The sequence below is a fragment of the Castor canadensis genome, chromosome 10 (assembly GCF_047511655.1).
Source record: "Castor canadensis chromosome 10, mCasCan1.hap1v2, whole genome shotgun sequence".
Classification (NCBI taxonomy): Eukaryota; Metazoa; Chordata; class Mammalia; order Rodentia; family Castoridae; genus Castor; species Castor canadensis.
Window position 1 is genome coordinate 84980009 of NC_133395.1, and position 14604 is coordinate 84994612.

The window sequence follows — 14604 nt, forward strand, 5'->3', positions numbered from 1 at the left end:
TGCGAGTATCATCTTGATCAGTACCTTACTAAAATCATTCTATCTGTGTGGATTTCTTTCCTTGTAAACTCATGACTGGGTTTTATTACCCCATGGCTATGATTTTTGTGTGTGTGTGTGTAAGTCATGTATCTATAGAATATGCTTGAGAAAGGTGTGATTAAAGATTGCTACCAAATACTCAACATAAGCTTACATAACTTAAATAAGTTTATGTTGAGTATTTGGTGTAATTCATTGGCTACACAGCATTTATAGACACAGATGTATTTAAGAAACATTGCTCTATCTTGGATCAGAGTGTTTATATTTTCCAGGAAGATCTCAAATATTTAAAACAGCAAATGTCTTCTTCAGCTTGGTCAATAGATACTAAATTAAGTATTAAGATTGGTGCTTAAAATGTAATTTTGGCAAGTTAAAAATTTAATTTAGTAATATTTCACATTAAAAATAACTTAGCTCAAAGCATCAGGGGCCCAGAAACACTTTTCTTAATGGCTCAAAATGGTTATTGTGACTGCATTGTGCCTGGTGAGGGCTGTGTCTGTGATTACAGTTTCAGGGTGCCCTGCCTCTAGTCTGTGGCCCCAAGGGTTGCTCTGTTGGGTGACTTCTGACTGTTTTGCAGTGTCAGTTTCTGCTGTCAGCTGTCACTTCTGACTAGTAATTAGCATGCCAGCCTGTAGCGTTTATTTTTCTCTATCTGTCTCTACTCTGAAGTGAGGTTGTACTAGTTCATTGATCTTATTAGAAACTAGGGTAAACTAAATATAGTGGTCTCCCTTATTCATGGAGGACATGCTCCACAACCTCAGTGACGCTTGAAACTGTAATAGTATCAAACTCTCTCTATATATACTGTCATAAAAATTTTCCCATAAACTTGGCACAATAAAAGATTACCAAGAATAGCTAGGAATAAAATAAAACAATTCTTTTGTTTTTTGTTTTTGGCAGTATTGGGTTTTGAACTCAGGGCATCATGCTTGCTAGGCAGGAACTCTACCACTTGAGCCACTCCACCAGCCCAGAAATAAAACAATTATAACAATATATTATAATAATAGTTTTGTAAGGTTTTTGAATTGTTCATTTTTAGAGTTTTCCTTATAATATTTTCAGACTGTGGTTAAGCACAGGTAGTGATAAGGGAGGTTTTCCTGTGTGCTTACTTCTAAGGGATGCTAAAGTTGCAGAAGAGAAGTGTTCTGATTTCAGTGATGTCAGATTCTCCAGGTTGTTCGTCACTAAGCACAGGTGGATGAGGCGTTTTCCGGAGACTAAGCCATGGCTTGGTGAAGTGTCAGTGCTTAGCCATTGGGTGCTCTGACTTGGGTGCACATCTGTCTTCTCTTGTGAGTTTTCCTTAAGCTGGTATTGAAATTATGTTTCCATCTTTAGAAAATGTTGGTTTAATTAAGGGTTGGGGAGAGCTGTGGGGGTAGGAAAAGGACTGGTTTGGTAACTGACAGTTACGAAACAGATGAAAGGTGAGCTAATTATTATGAATTTCTACTGTCGAGTAGAAATGTAATGTGAGCACATTTGTAATTTAATAGTGTACCTCCTGTAACTCAGTATATCCCAAATATTGTTTCATCTTTCAGTCAATATAGAATTAACACATTTTATATATTCTTTTTTATATTAAGTCTTTGAAATTCAGAGCATATTCTCTGCTTAAAACATACCTAAAAAAAAAATACCTAAATTTAGATTAGCCACACTTCACATGCAAGCCACGTGTGGCTCACTCATGGCTACCATATTGGCTAACACAGTGTTAATATCTATTTTTGTCTGATTAACATTGTTTTTAGTATTATACATATATATAAAATATATGAATATAACACAAATTGCAGCACAAATAATATGTTGATAGTTTGCAACTATACTTGATAGATCCGTGTTTCTGGCTACTGATAACAATGCTTACAGCACTCTAGTTTAGGAGTTTTTTCCTATTGAGGTATTTGGCAGGGGATCTTTGGGATGTACTGTTTCTTGTGATGAAATGTGATGACAGCTTTAAATATGGCTAATATTTTTAAGGTGAACTGTGCATACACAGTAGGAAAAGAATTTGTTGGATTCATTCATGCAGTATACAAGTAATTAGGATGCAATTTAGAATTCTAAAGTGCAGGAGAATAAGGCTAGAGCAAAATGTCAAACACAGGAACAGTCCTAGTGATCTGACACATAACATTCAGCCTCATAGAGGACCAAGTAGAAGAAGTCATTGGTGGAATATGAAGTATGTACACATAGAGAAATTTTTGGGAAAAATGACTCATGACAAAAAGTGGGTTGTGTAAACTTTAAGGCAATATGATGGTTGAGTTTGAGGTATTTAGCAAGTACCCTTATGCAGTTGTACCTTTTTGATTTGACGACTACCGCCATATTGGTTTGTAAAATCTTTAATCTTAAAACTTTGTACTTACAAAATTATTCAAGTAAATTGTATAAGTGAGTTATTTCTATTCTTCTCAGGAGCCATCAGCACTTGGGGTCAGTAAGATTAAAAGATTTGTTCTTAGGTTTCTTCAAGCAGAAGGTGGGATTCTAACACTGGATTAGACCGGATTCCATATAACATCTGGGCTAGTAGATACGGCGAGATCATTATATTAGCAATGTCGATGTCTGTGTGAGAACTTTTCCAGAGTTCAGAGCATTATTGTAAGGCAGAGTTTTTAACCTCAGGGAGCAGCCACTGAACAGATGTGTACCCTTTTAACAAAGGGATGGTGAGTGAACTGAATTAGGCAAGTTCCTTACGTAGCCCGAGGCTCTGTGGATGCTGACTTGTTGTACAACATATCTTGCAGTTACAACTTACATTCCTCCAGGGCATTTCTTTTGGGGGAAGGATTGGCTCAGGGTTTAGAGACCCAAACAATAAGGAACCAGAGATGTGTAGTTGTAGAAGGGAGCTCCAGCTGAGGTTATCATAAACAAAATTTAATAGTAAGACCTAAGGCTCTGAGGTGGGGATGAGTTAAATACTTACGATGGACAGAAGAGAAGGGTAAGTTATGTTCAGAATAGTGCCTGTGGATGCTATGCTTTGAATGTGGACTCCAGATTTCATGTGTTGGAAATGTCATCACCAGTTAGTAGTGTTGAGAGGTAGTTAGGCCATGAGAGCTCTGCCTTCCTGAATGGATTAATGTCATTACTGCAGGAAGGGGTTTGTTACCTGAGAGTGAGTCCCTGTAAGAGATGGGTTTGCCCCTCTCACTTGCTTTCTCATGCTATGTGATGCCTTCTGTTATGTTATGGTATAGAAAGAAGACCCTTACCATCTGTGGGATCTCCAGCAGGGACTTGCCGGCCTGCAGAACCATGAACCAAAATAGGTATTTGTTCATTGTAAATTACCCAGTCATTGTTACACCAGCATAAAACTTACTAACACAGTGGGGACTTTCTACACAAAGGGTAGTGGAAGCTGCCACTCAGTTTTGAAAAGGTGATTGACTGCATCTAGTTTTGCATTTGGAAAATATGACTGTGGCAACTGTGTGGACATCAGACTCTTGAGGGTTAAGAGTAGGGAGAAGCTGAGTTCAGAGATTACTGCAATGTCCATATGAAATGATGGGGGCAGGGTAAGGGAGGGAAGAGAGAAGGGTAGTAAGATTCAGGATCTATTCTGGGGCAGGGAGAAGAGGGAGCTGATAGGATTTCCCGACAATTATTTATGGGACTGGAGGATAAATACAAGTATTTGGAAAACAATTGCAAAGGTGGATGTTGAACTGTTTTTAATTCAGGTCAATTGTCATTTTGGGGGATTGTCCCCCAGTATAAGGGCAACCATCTATCGGTTCAATGTCAGTGCACACTAAGTGCTAAGGATAGCAGGAGAACAATATAGTCCTTGACTTTAAGGATCCTAGGAGAAGAACTTGTTGAAAGACGCTTAGTCAGTTTACCTAATTATGAGGAAAGCAAAAGCTAAAGCAAATAGATAGAAAACTTTATGTGTATAATTGACACATAATAATTGCACACCAGAATACAGAGGGATATGGCAATGCATGTACACAATGTATACTGATTGGATCTGGGTAGTTAGCATTGCCATTCCTCAAACACCTATCAGTTCTCCTGCTGGTTTCCATCCCCAAGTAGTCCCCCTGTTTTACACTGTAGTCATTCTTTTTCTTTTTGGTCTAGAATCTGTCTGTGTATTAGAGAGAATATGAGATATTTGTCTTTCTCAGTCTGGCTTATTTCACTTATCGTGATGATTTCCAGTTCTATCTATTTTCCTATACATAACATAATTTCATTCTTCTTTATAGCTAAATTATGACCTATTTGAATTATGTGTCTTCATATATGAGGCCACCAGAGGCCTGAATTTAACAGGCCATTGCTATAGTTTGGATCTGGACTGTAACCCAAAGGCCCATATGTTGAAAGCTTGGGCTATTGGGAGGTGGAGGAACCTCTTGGTCACAAGGGCCTTGAAAGGGGTTATAGGATCCTAGTCTTTTCCTTTTTCTTTCTTTTTTTTTTTTTTATCCTAGTTATGAGGTGAGCAGTTTCGGCTGACAACACACTTGCACTGTGTATTGGTAACATCACCACAGGCCAAAGCAGTGAGACCAACTGGTTATGGGCTGAAACTTCCAAAACTGTGAGCCAAAAACCTTTTTTCTTTATAAGTTGACTGTCTTAGATATTTATTATAGTGATGGAAAGCTGATTAGTACAGCTATGGTAACCCTGAGATAGGTTATCATAGTGAGAAAGGCACTATGGTCCCTAATAGAATTTCCGCTATGGTTGTGGTGATACTTCTACTTGTTTGAAAGAAAGCTGAGAGGAGACATGTTAGAATCGAAGTACTGCCTTATATATCCTGGGTGATTAGTAATTTAAAATAGAATGTTGGGCTGAGAGTGTGGCTCAGTGGTAGAACACTTGCTTAGCATGCACAAAGCCTTGGGTTTGATCCCCCCCGCCCCCCCCCCCCCCCCGCCACGCACACATGATAGAAACAAATGAAGTGTCTCTACTTACGAAGATTTTTGGGCAATACACATAAAACCACACATTTGAAAGACATTTATACATTTTTGTAGTTTTCTTAAGAAATGTGTTTAAACAAAATAAACTCAAATATCCTCATCCCTCAGTCTGCCAGTCTACTTTGCAATTCAAGGCTTAGGGGGGTGATTTCTGTACATCTGCGGGCCAAGAGTCCAGACTGAATGATGTCTTCATTTGGTGTGTATTTCTGACATTGCTTTCCCTCAGCACACACTGGGAAGCTGCACACAGTTTTGTTATTTGTGTGACATTGGGAAGGGTGCTTCCTGAAACTGATGCCTACTATTGTACCCTGGTGTAGAGGAGAGGCATGTCATTAACCTGGACATGGGTGATGAGGATTGACATCTTGGAAGAGAGAAAACCCAAGTTGTGTCTTGATAGATGAGTTGCAGGAAGAAAGAGAATAGGCTGAGAAGAAGGAATTCCAGCTGGAGGAAACATTTCACAGTCCTTGCTTTATGAATTATTTTTGGACTGGTATGTTTCTTCACCAGATTACAAGTTCTTTAAATGCAGGGAAAGGATCTTTTAAATTGAATTTTTATTAGTGTATAGTAGTTGTACAAAATAATGGGTTTCATTGTGACATTTTCATAATGCATATGCTTTGCATATACATGTATACTTTAATCATATTTACCCCTTGTTACTCTCTCTTGTACTCTCTCTCCCCTCTTCTTCTGCAATAGTACCCCTTCTACTTTCATGTCATTTTCCTTCTGAGATTCTGCATATGACAGAAAATGTGGTTTGTCTTACTGAGTCTGGCTCATTTTGCATAACATGATGATCTCCAGTTTCATCCATTTCCTGTAAATAACATGATTTCATTCTTTTTATGACTGAATAATACTCCATTATATCCATTCTTCATTGGTGGGCTCTTGGGCTGATTCCATAACTTGGCCATTGTGAATAGTGCCACAATGAACATAGGTACACAGTTATGTCTATCATAAGCTGACTTGAATTCCTTTGGATATGTGTCTTAAGACTGGTGTAGCTGAGTCATATGGTAGTGTTTTTAGTTTCTTCAGGAGCCTCCATACTGATTTCCATAGTAGTTGCACCAATTTCATGCCCACCAACAGTGTATGAATGTTCTTGTTCCCCCATATCCAGTGAGAGCATTTTTTTTTTTTGTGGTACTGGGGATCGAACCTAGGGCTTCTGCATTGTGCATACAGAATGTCTAGGATTTCTGGTGAATGAATATCTTCTTGTTTGGCTTACCTCCTTGATTTACTTATCTTTTTCTGCTTGTTCCTGTCTCCAGGATAGAGTAACCTCTAGTTATCAGGATTTGCCTTTCCTGGCTTAAGCACTTGGAACCATGTCTGTGAGCCTGGAATGGCTCTTGAGATCCTTTCCCTTCTCTTTCCTTCTCTCTGAGGGTACACTATTTTTTTAGGAAAAAAAAACCCTGAAAGGATAAAAATATTCAGTTGGTCAACAGATATTTAATCATCTCTTTTAGGAAACTCCTTGAAAACCTTCCCCAAATTATATTTTATAATGGCTACATAAATGACTGTAATGGTAACACATAAAAAACTCAGCTCGGATGTTGAGCCGGTTGCTTAATTCCTCTTTGCCTCATTTTTATCATCTCTAAAATGAGCATACTGCTCACAGGATTGTTATGAAGTTAAATGGGTTAATACAAAAAGAATGCTTAGAATAGTGGAGGCACAACAAAAGATAGTATGCTTCTTATCATAATTATTTATGACCTCTTAGTGACATGGGAGACAATTAGTTGATCTGGCAACTCTGAATTGGTTGAGAATGTTGGGAAGTCAGAAGATCCATATGCCTTGGCTTTTTAAAGATTTTCCTGTATTTTAAACATTCTCACTTCTGTGTCTGAGAAGAAAACGTGATACACAAAATGTCAAATCAACAAGAAAGTCAGGAAAAGCCAGCACACTGTGACATCTGTGTGGTGCCAGTGGGCATGGAATAGAGGCGAATTGCTAAAATCTGACTACACATGTTAAAAACATTTTTTATTATTGTTTATTGGGGGTACATTGTGACATTTACAAAAGTTCTTAACATTATATCAAATATATCATAGTTGAATTCAGTTCACCCCCTCCATCATTCTCCTTTACCCCCCTCCTCCCATTCCTGGAATAGTTTCAACAGGTCTCATTTTTCTATTTACATACATGAGTACATAAGATTTCCATCATATCCACCGTGTTAACCCTTTCCTTGTATCTTCCCCCTTCCCACTGGTACCTACTCCTCAGACAAGACCTGTTTTGCCTTCCTGTTCTCTGTTTTTGTAAAAAAAAAAATGACATTTTTGTTTGTTTAAGATAGCTATTCTGGGTGTTTCATTGTGACATTTCCATGTATATATGTATTATAACCCAAATTGGTTCATCCCCTCTATTTTTGTCCTTTCTACCTTCGTCCCCTTCTTATGGTGATTTTAACAGGTTTAAATTTTCTATATTCATTCTTGTATAGAAAGTATATATCAACCATATTCACCTCTTAACTTCCTTCTTTCACCCTCCCTCTCTCGTATGTGACCTCCCCTTAGTGTGACCTGGTCTTCATAATATTGCCATATTTGTACTGGGTTTATATTCCACATGTGAGAGAAAACATGTGGCTTTTCACTTTCTGAACCTGGCTAACTTCATGGATGGAACTGGAAATTTACATGTATTTGGAAAGTTGTGTTAAGATTGTTGATGGAAACAGATATTAGGTTCCTGTGGTCAGTGATGGTGAGCCAACGTGACAGGCTGATAGGCACACAAAATGAGTGATAGCTGGAGCAAATGAATGTGTTGTTCCCTTGTCTATGAACATTTGACTTTTGTAGGCTTGGAGCGTCTACCTCCCTGGGAAAGATGAGAAGCAATGCCAAGAGAAACACCAAGGCATTTCACATTATACCTTTCAAACCATGGCTGGAATGAGCAGGCAAGTATCTAAAAGCTGCCTCTGCTTTGATCTTTGGGAGGTGGAAAGGAGAGGGATGGGGAGAGAAGAAAGCAAAGTGACGCATCCTGATTCTTCTCTCTCTGGAGAAAGGCTCCCTAGCCAGAGAGTGAGGTATGTGGGATAAGTGGAGGTAATCCAGAGGGGTAACTGGAGCCTTTGTTTTCCTGACCTGCCCCTCTGTATCTGAGGTGGTCTGGGAGCTGATTCAAAAGCTTTTGGTTCTGGTGAGGCTGTGGGTGGAGGGCTGATGGGCAGGTAGAGCACACCAGATGCAGAGGTCTCCACACAGGCAAGGCAGGAGCCCAGATGAGGCAGAGCTATCAAGAACACTGATGCCCTTTGAGACCAGTCATCAATCCCAGCAGGGAGACTAGGGAAATCACTCTGTAGACCAGATGAGGCAAAGATCCTAACTCCTACCTCCATCTCCATCCCTCCCCTCCACTCATGCAGTGCCATTTAAAGGGGATAAGCAAGAGGAGAATTCAAGAGAGAGGGAAACTGCTCATGTGAACTTTTCCAATTGGACTAAGTGCCAAACAAAACTAGACATTTCCATTTTTCCTAGCTGTCTGTTGGGATGTGCCTTGGGAGTGACTAAGATTAGTTACATTGAAATTTAAGGAACTACATTTTCCTTTGTCCACTTAAGGCACAATGTGAAATTTTGTGTCCACTCAGCTCCTGGGTTGAATACATCTATTGACTGTGTCCCATGGCCATGGATGCAGAGGTGGCCAAGATGAACACGGGCCCTTGGAGCTTAAATTAAAAGTTAAAAGCAGGAGGCTCTGAGTTCAAATACCTCAATACCACACACACACACACACACACACGCACACGCACACGCACACGCCCACGCGCGCGTGCGCACACACACAAGTTGGAAAACAGAAAACAAGCAAGCAAACAAATTTCATGGAATGGTAAATTCAGCTTATCACTCCCTGAGCATGTTCAACATGAGGGCACAACTGAGGGGAATAGTGTAGGGGGGTTAGTGGGCAGAAGTGCTTCATTGGAGAAGTGAGATTTAAGTGAGGCCCAAGTGGCAGGAAGGAGCTGGCAAAGCAAAGATGAGTGCAGAGCACTCTGGGTACAAGGAAGGCCAGGCACCAAGTCTCTGGTGAGGGCACAGAGATGATGTCTCTAAGGAACCCGGCCACTGTGGGTGGAACTTCCAGAACAAGGAGGAGTGGTCACTAATAATGCTGACTATGTGGCCAAGGAACGGTAAGTCTTCAAAATGCTTACAACAGCAAACCACAATTGTGAAGAAATTGCACCTCTCCTGGGATTAACTATTAAAAACTGTACAGTCAGCCCTCCATATCCCTGAGGTCTACACTAAAAATAATGCGATAACAATAATGTAAACAATGATACAGTGTAATAACTATTCACATATCATTTAGACGGTAGGTATTTTAAGCAATCTAGAGATGGTTTAAAGGATGTGTACAGGTTCTATGTAAATTCCACCCATTTTATGTAGGAGACTTGAGCACTTGAAGATTTTGGGTCCATGGCAGAGAAGGGGTATCCAATGAGGGATGAGTATTCATGAGTATTGAATTGGCAACATAATTTTAAGGCTGGTGTCCCTGACTTGAACCCAGATTTGCAGTGGAGAGCATCTCTCCTAGCAGAGGAAATGGCTACAAAAAGTCACTGGATTTGAATTTCAAGTCATAGCCAATCCACCCTATGTGGAAAAATCAAGCACTCTGGATTGAGTACTTGAAGCATAGTTTTTTGGTAAATGCATATAAAATGCATTTCAAAAAAGCACATTTGTCTTCATTTACTTTACATGACGAATTTTAATATAAGGTACAGAATGAGTTTCAAGGGCACACGTCCAGTTTGTATTGCTGTACATGTTGGAAACAAGGCTTTGAATTACTGTGGCTCAGCTTTCACCATGTCCAGGAGCCAACTAAGCTTAAGCTAAGTGTCATTGGCATGTATCTGTGCTCACACACAATTACCTGGAACACCCTGCCCTTCTCTGCACAGCTAAACCACACTCATTCTTCTAAGCCTAGCTCAAATCCTTCCTTAATGCAATCCTTCCTAATTGTAAACTCTCTGCTTGTTTGGCCCTATTTGAGTCTGACAGTCATTCTTATGCTTTGAATTCCCTTATTTCTCGGTCTTTCTTGCTACTAAAAGTTAAGCTTATGCCTTCAACTATGTACTTGTCCTTCCCACTGCCTTGTACCTAGGAGGTGTTTAATAACAATGAATTCAGCACCCAGCAATCTTTTAAACCATAGATAGTTCATGGCCTGTTACTTTTGTTACACCTTCTCTTTCCCTGGGAAAAGAGAAAAGGGAAACCTGTAAGCTTTTTACAGAAATAACTGTCATTTTCCTTTTGCTTCTTTCTTTGGAATCCTAGCATAGAAGTGGATCACAAATGCTATATTTGGAGAGACATGGTTTGCACAAAGTGGCAGCTTGAAAAGGCCCCTGAAATGTGTCTGTTAAGGGCAGAATAATCGCATTTTGCCTCGCACAGCATTTTCATTAGGTCTGTTTGGTTAGGAGAACGGATCAGCCCAAGTACTTCCCCAGTGACTGGATTGCTTTGATGTGTCTGTGTTCTGGAGGATTAGGAAACATCTTTGTCAATGTGGGGTAGAGGCCAGAGTTGAATCTGAAACTTTGAAGAGGGGACTGTGTGTGTTAAAAAGCTCTGGAATCATTGCATTGTTTTCCTGGAGGCAAAGAGACAACCACCTTTACATATAGTACATTAAAAAGTAGGAGAAAGATACAACCAACTTCTTAACTCATGCTGTAGAAGTTCAACCACCTATGTTTATTAGAAAATGTAAGGTGGTAGAAGTTTATTGTTTCCTTGAGATGGGTGTTGGGATATAATTAAGTTGTTAACTATGAAAGAACTTCATTTAAGTAAGTGCTCAGCAAACTGTGGCCTGTGAGGTAGGAAATCTGAGTTAGTTAGCTTTCCATCACTGTGACAAAATACCCTGTGGTGGGGAGTACATCATGGTGGGAGTGTGTGGTAGAGGAAACCTGCTTGCCTCATAATGGCCTAGAAACAAAGAGGAAGAAGGCAAGAGAGCAGGCCCCAATATCTCCTTCAAGGGCACGCTTCTAACGACCTCACTCCCTCCACGAGGCCCCACCTTCTAAAGGTTCCACCACTTCTGTATGGCATCACTAGGCTGCTAACCATGTAACACATGGGCCTTGGGAGGCATTTGCAATCCAAACCATACCAAAAGGATTTCACATTTTTAAAGACTCTTGGGCTAAGAGAGAAGGAGGAGGAGGATTAGCAGGAAGAGAAGAGGAAGAAGGAGGAGAGGGAGATAATTATGAGATGAAGGAGGAGGACAGGGATCACATGTGGCCTACAACATTCATCAGCTCACACTTTAAAAAAATTGGCAACCCTTGATTTCCATAATCAGTTTCTATTTTGTGTATAAAGAAACCCAGGCTCAGATGGTAGCTGCTTACCTAAGCTCAGAAGTTAGCTATGTTACCTTAGGTAACGTAGGTAGTCTGATAAAGAGAAAGGAGAATTGGACTCAGGTTTCTGGAGATCTGGCTTCTAATCATACCTTTGCTATGAGCTAAGAAGTTTTGTGGTTGTTAATAAGGATTTCCTTCGGGCTTTGTCATTCAAGAGTTGACAGTTCTAACACTGAGAGTTTAGTTCAACTTCATAGGAAGAGTACAGAGTCCTCCACAGACTGCACTCCCTGCAAGCACCAGCCACAAGCTCAGGGTCCCAGGCCACCTGCACTGCTGACCAACTGGATATAAATTATGAGTCCTCACTAAACTCTTCAGAGAATTTGGGAAAGTGTTATACTTATAATTAGTTTTATAATAAAGAACAAATCAGGAGCAGCCAAATAGAGCCATACAGAGTGAGGACTGGGAGGGTCCCAAACATGAGGCTTCTGTGATCTGAGGCCGTGTCACCTTGTCAGCACACCAGTGTAAATCACTGACCTCCATAACTCACCGAAGCTTTGGCATCCTGAGCTGCTTCCTTCATTTGTTTCACTGTTTCGGCATTATTAGTGGGACCACTGGCCATATGGTTGAACTCAGTCTCCAGCCTCCCTAGAAGTGGGAAGTTGGGCTGATTCACCAGGCCGGACCCTCTAATCACATGATTGGTCTTTTTGACTGGCCAGGCTCATCTAAAGCTAGATAGGGACCCACCATGAGTCACCTTCTTAGCATAAGCTCAGGTATGGACCAAGATGTCTACCATAAATAACAAAGATGCTCCTATGCCCATATCACTGTCTCCCAGGGATCCAGGACAAAGACCAGATACATTCGGGCTTTTTATTGGTGGGGGGGGGCAGGGACTGGCTTCAAACTCACAATCCTTCTGCTTTAGCCTCTTAAATGCTTGTATTTTAGGTGTGCACCATGACATGTGGCTCAGACAAATTCTTTATTAGACAACAATGTCCAGTTAGAGACTGTACCTCTAATTTCTTTCTGTTGCTTGAGTCTTACCTAGAGTGAGTTACAGGCTGATTGTCTTAGGAAAGTCTGTTTGACTTAGGAAAACTAGGATATTTTGTCCAGATTTCTACTTTGAAATAGTAAAACTTTGCCAGGGAAATGGACTAGATAGGTCTTTGATATTTTTTGTTTTGAACAATTTGAGTTTGGGGAAAATACGGAAGTTTAGAAAGAAAGATTTTGGTTTTGTGTTATGTAAGGCAACAAAATACTTTGTAATAATTTGCCTTACTTCACTTTACTTACTTTCACTTTGTGTTTTTTACTTTAAGTTCTGAACTCCCTAGGTCTGTTTAGTTTATTATGTTAATATTTATTTATGCTTAACACATAAGTCATGAAATAAACAGGTACAGGATATATGTGATTGTAACCTTTATTAGGAAGGAATTTTTAAAGCCTAATTCTTTGGGATTAGTGGATGTAATGGGTAGAAATAAGCTGTCACCCTCACCTCTACCTGCTTGCCCTCTGGAGAGAGGTCTGTTGTCCTGTGTCCTGACCAGTGTGCCCCCATCCTTCTTGCCAGCAACACACTGCACGTGAGCGAAATGCTGAAGGATTGGTGCGATCCAGTAAAATGAAAATGCTACTGCTACAAGTGCTGCCACACAGTGACACAAACAAAGAGATGAACAGGAGAGCCAGAGCTGCTGGAGGGGGGAGTTGCTGATGGCTCCCAAGCATCTGGATGGGTGTCCCTGTCTTATCAGTGCTTTTTCTGCTTGGAATCACTAGTGTGTCTGGTAGCTTGTGATAGCTCTCCCTTTCCCTGTTGTTTGCCTACCATCTTATTTGTGGATCTCCTGGTGGGCATTTGGTAACATTTTTCTCTGTTTCATAACATCCTGTTCTTTCTACAGCCATGGCAGAAACTCTGAAGGGAGGAGGAGGACAGGAGTGCTCATTTTTTTAGCAGACACCTTAAAGCCTCTTTTAGGTTTCATCCAAGCCAGCCAGCCCAGGTGTTGCCATGGGGACTGTCCTCTGAGGGATCCAGCCTCTCTGGGTCTGGATTCTGGCATCTAAAGACACCTGTGCCACAGACATCTAAGCCATAGACTCCCCAGGGTGACCTATATTACTTTATTTTGTCTTCTGTCTTACAGGAGAAAATAGGGTTTTGGTATCCTCCTTTACTATGTTAGTTAGGATATCTGGTTAGGAGTAACTGATAGAATGATCAGAACAACTCATGGAAATCAGAGACCCCCAACAAGGCTGGGATGGAGAAGGGGACTGGATGGATCCAGAAAGCTGTTGGGCCTATTTCTGTGGCTTTTCCTACAGAGGCTCCATCTTGATCTCATAGGATCTTCTTCTGCCTCCCGGTCCCCTTGGTGGGAGGAAGAGGCCTTCTGGAGACCTGGAGAGTATGTGCCCATAGGTCAGCCACATTCAGAGATGGTCTCTGCTGGTCCCTAGAAGGGAGATCATAGAGGCCCAATTTGGACTGAGTAACCTTCACCAGTCCAAAAAGCTGAGATGTGTTGATGGGCCTGCACAGCACAGACCTGGCTGCTGGGCTTCCTGGCATGTACATGGGAGGGGAAAGGCTCAATACCCAGACAAGGCAGAAGTCATTGGTTCAGTAGATGAATAGGTGCCTTCAAAAGGCATCTACCATGTTACACTTTTATTTATTCATTGTACATATACTTACAGACTATCTAAGGTGTGTTTGCCATTAATCAGGGTGCTGGGGATGGAGCTCTGAGCAAGACAAATCTCTGCCCTCATGGTCTTGGCTATCATCTCTCTTGTCTGCATTTCCACTTTGTGGGGGCAAACTCAGCACTTGCCTATTTGCCTACTCTTGTTCTCTTAATTCTTCCCCTTCACTTGGTTTCTTTCTCAACTAATAGATATTTATTGAACTCCCACTATCTGCTGACACTGTGCCTATTTATATGGGAGCAGGGGGGAGGTTGTAAGTACATACTCTTGTTTTGTTTGGTGGTATTTGCAAAATGCATTAACTCAGGATTTGTCTCAGGAGTCCAAATCTGAAACCTTCATCATAATGTACTT

The 14604-nt window shown here is 40.8% G+C and overlaps 1 protein-coding gene and 1 long non-coding RNA gene across 4 annotated transcripts in view; both read left to right on the forward strand.

The window, feature by feature from the left end:
- Positions 1-14604, forward strand: part of LOC109685508 (phospholipid-transporting ATPase IB) — a 583492-nt gene that overhangs the window by 49663 nt on the left and 519225 nt on the right. The window lies entirely within an intron of this gene.
- LOC109685506 (uncharacterized) lies at positions 3135-11384 on the forward strand. Its single transcript, XR_002212310.2, has 3 exons — positions 3135-3371; positions 4551-4660; positions 7925-11384. It is a non-coding gene; the product is annotated as an uncharacterized lncRNA (long non-coding RNA).